The sequence below is a fragment of the Eurypyga helias genome, unplaced genomic scaffold, assembly GCF_000690775.1.
Source record: "Eurypyga helias isolate BGI_N326 unplaced genomic scaffold, ASM69077v1 scaffold8976, whole genome shotgun sequence".
NCBI lineage: Eukaryota > Metazoa > Chordata > Aves > Eurypygiformes > Eurypygidae > Eurypyga > Eurypyga helias.
In genome coordinates, this window is record NW_010255952.1 from 1 (window position 1) to 4,397 (window position 4,397).

Here is a 4,397-nt window from a genome sequence, read left to right on the forward strand (position 1 = left end):
GGGAGGGGGGACGGAGGGAGGGAAAACGGGAAAACAACCCTCCCTGCTCCCCATTTCGCTGGGAACCGCTGCCTCGGGTAATTCCAGAAGGCTGTGAGATCCCTCCAAAACACGAAGCGGCGCAGGGCGCCAGCTTCTCCGCGACACTTTCCATCGGTAGCACGCCGTGGCCCCACCGCTCCGCATTTTAAACGAGCTCTTTCTGCCCAAACATATAACCCGTATTATCTCCAGCATGTCCTGTTTAAGCACAGTTTAGCGGTCGCTACAGAAATGAGAGCAAAAACAAAGACGCGCCTAGGATCGATACGCGCGTTAATAGCTTCGCTCCTATCTTATCTTCCTGCCATTTTGCGAAGTGAGAAGGCTTAACATTAAACCTCTTAAAGCACGTTATTATATAATAAACAAGGGCGAAACATTTTGCTACCTGAGTCTCGGAGGAGGCAGCATCAGCGGCTGGGGGTATTAGTTTGTAGAAATCTTGTGCCGCGCCTGAACCCGAGATATTCAGACACAAATGTGGCCGATAATTCAAGATGAAATACAACGTGTATTACTCTTGAAAAGAGGAATTTTCTATCCTTTCCTCGGTAATTGAGGTCATTCAGCCAGTAGGGTTCACCTGGAGTCCATACTGTGATATACACGTAACTCAAAGCTATTTTATCTTTTGTGCTGATAGTCAAGATCTCGGCTATAACATTGACATCAAACTCTGTCTGGGCGAATGACTAAGAGTGGTGCAAAACGTAAACTTTTGACCCTCAACTTTTTGACCTGCAGTTGTAACGCCCTTAACCACAAAGATATACAAAAGCTATGCAGCTTCTTTTAGGAGTAAGAGACTCGCACTGTTTGTTTCAATAGTTCTGCCGTTTCCCCCAGCTTTCTAAGGGCTTTTTTTTCCGTTTTCTTTTTCCTTCTTCTTACTGTCGAGAAATCGGATACTTCTGCGTTTTTAATTATTGCCTTTTTTTTTTTCTTTAATCTCGCAGCTTTGTAAAGTGCTGTTAAATCAGTTTGCACAGCCTTTCGGCAGCGTTGGAGGGAAGCCTGTTACTCAAAGGCGCTATATGGTTACAATTGCAGGTGAAATGCTGGGTAAGTTCTGGGCGTGAGGTTGGAAGGAATGTAGCGACGAGCGTTGGGGGAAAAGATGCAGCTCTCTGCTGCGAGGGTCTTAGTCATTTCTCCTTGATTTAAACATAAAGAAACAACTCTAATTGTTTGCGAAGCCTTGTCTAGGCAAACGAGTTGACTGTGAACTTGGTCTAAAGCGAGCTCTGCTGGTGATTCCTAGGGTGTGCAGATTTATCTTTTCTGCATTTACTTAACCTGGCAGTGAACTGCACGGGCTGCCATTTGTTATCCAGAGACAGACTTCACCTCAAGCAAGGACTGTTCCACAAAATTGCAATAATTACCCAATAACCTTCATAGCAAATATTATTATTGAAAAGACATTTTTTTGGGGAGGGGGATATAGGAAAGATTCCTTATGTGTGCTATAAGGCGAAATCCTTGCAAATTTTACACGCTCTCTATGCCAGATTTGATACTGTTTGTGCGTGTGGCTTCAGGAACATGTGACTGCGACGTTCCATGAGTATTTGCCTTCCAGAGAGACATTAGTGAGGATGCTTTGATTTGAAAGGGATAATATTTTCAAAGATGACCAGGCAGCTGTGGGAGCTGTATTTTTGCGCGCGGCTAGCCACTCTTTCTAGCAAGGAATCGGGGAGATCTTAAGGACAAGAAAGAGAAGAAGGAAAGCAAAGCTATGTCTTAACTTGGTCAGGAGATTTACTTATGTCTGCATTTAATGCGTTAAATCTGTATTTGCGGGGAGGGAAAAGGCATTGCTCCAGCATCCAGGGTTTGAAATCGAAACCTCCTGATCCGCCCCTCATGATCTGTTCCATTCAATTTCCCATGGAGCAGATTGCAAACCCCTCTATTGTCACCCTTTCACAGATACACACTTATTAAATGTAAGGAAATGGCAGAATAATAATTTCCCCGTAATGTTCTGCAATTAGGGCGTTTGCAGGGTTTAGTCAAGGCTGCAGAGCTGTAATTTGCGGACGACTTTTCATCGGATTGTTATACTTCTGGTTTAGAGAAAGTTACGCCTTGCAAAGTCACTAGTTACATACATTAAGAGAGTTGCCTAATCTTTAATTGGCCTTACGTTTAGCCATGACACACTACACTCGAGTATTTCTTCCAAAGGATTAGGTAAACTCTATTTCAATGCACAGAACGCCACTTGCCATGCCTAAAGTAAAACAAACTCGCACGCATTAATCCCTCAAGCACAGTAGAAAAATAATGTGCACAGATAAGACTTCTCTCCTGATTCCCAGCGATTATTCTCGACGACATTTTCCCTCGGAAAACAATTAGGACCTGGGAATGTTTTGCTAGACTCGGCAGTCTGGAGTTGTTTGAATTTCAAATTTCAAAGCGGATTAGAAAATCTTAATGCGTTTTCTGGATTTAAATGGCTTCAACTGTCCTCCTTAGGACGGGGCAGGGCCAGAAATATGGAGAACTTGTCATTTCTACCTAACTTTCTTTTGTTGTTCCAGAGTTTCTCGCAGGATGGGCGGGTTTACATGCTTTGTGGGTTTGGGGGTATTTTTCTTTTCCGTAGTTCTTGAATCTCTGTACACTACTTTATGTGGAATATGCTCCAGAAGTCACATTCAAAAATGTGCAAATATGTCGTAGCAAGTCTTGTCGCCCTAGACAGTGAAAAATTGCAATCCGCGATGATATCCAGGTTACTAAAATATTAGTAAAACGGGTGTGCGTGTGTGTTGGTATATTCACCAGATAATTCAAATAACGCAGTGTTGTTGAATATTGAGTAACTGCCAACGGTTTGTGTCTAGTATCATTCCCGTTTACAAGAGAAGGTTTTCTTGGAAAAGGACCCATATATAAATGAAGTCCAAACTTTTAAAGGGTTTTCATGCCTTTGCCTCAAACTATAAAATTTTATGGCATATAATATAGTATAATACACGCCTATCATATATAACGTTCTGGTATTCCTATTGACGAAAATGTGACAGCTAGTGTACTATAAAATCTCCAGCTGTTTATTACGGAAATGATTTTCAAATGTGCATTTGTATATGCACTTTTAAAGCCTTTTCCTTTTTTTTTTTTAATATAAAGTATATGCATATGTGTTGGCTTAGTGTTCATAGGAAGGATACACAGACACAAAGGCTTAGGATTCCATTTATCTTAGATGGGGCGTTGACTGTAAATATTAAATATTTGTAAAACTGTGAGATCTTTGAGCTGAGTGAGGCTTACATACTACCGTTTCTTTAACGTTAAATGCAAATAAATTAAAAATAGGGATCACTCGGCAGTGTGCAGATCTTGTAGGGGTACACAACAACCTTACTCCCCTGTACCCCTATGCCTTTGTCGCGTTTTTGCTTGCAGTAGCGGATACAGCCTAAACCGCAATATTCAGATAGGATAGCACTAGCGAAATAAAGCAAAGCCCATCTCCCAGCCCGCATCAAACCACCCTGTTCTTTTGCAAACCTGAGTTTATGACACATGAAGGAAAACAATGCGATCTGCTGAATCCCTGCTACTCTAAACTTGAGCAGAGAAAGCGATACTCCCAGATGGTTTGTATATATATATATATGTATATCTCAAATATATATAATTTTGGAGGCAATTCTCAAATCTCTTCCCTAGCCCCCAACTAGTCGGTTTGCTCCCCGCCCCCCACTCCCCCCACCCCAGATCCCTCGACAAAGTAACAGATCTGAGGATAAGGATCAGGCCTTAATGCTACCCAGAGAAAGACAGAGTTCCTTTCACCCTTTCATTCAAGTCCTGGAAATTCAAAGACTAAAGTTAAATCCGGCCATAAAGTTTATTGCTGAGTAATCACACTCTAGTGAGAACAGTCCACTTAAATAAAAAGAATGTTGAAGTAAACACGCAGCTGGGGCCTACCCCACAATGGCAGCCAGCAATATAAGGCAGAGAGGGCGAGAGCAGAGCTAGGGGGATATTTACAATCTTCAATAAACCAAGCCCGTATTTCATAATTTGCAGCACTCTAATGACCTGTAGTCTCTTGTATTAATGCTACAAGTTACAGTCAATTGGTTCGCTTTAAAAAAAAAAACAACAAAAAAAAGTCGTCACAGGAACGTATATATGTATACATGCATACACACCCTTTGTATACATAAATACACCGATATTAGACACACATATGCATGTGAACGGCTTTATACAGACGTATACGTTGATTAGCACATGCATGCACACAGGAACATCATTTAAATATATTTATATTTATGCAGTTACACACAGGATCTGGAAGAAGTTACAGCAACGTTATAAAT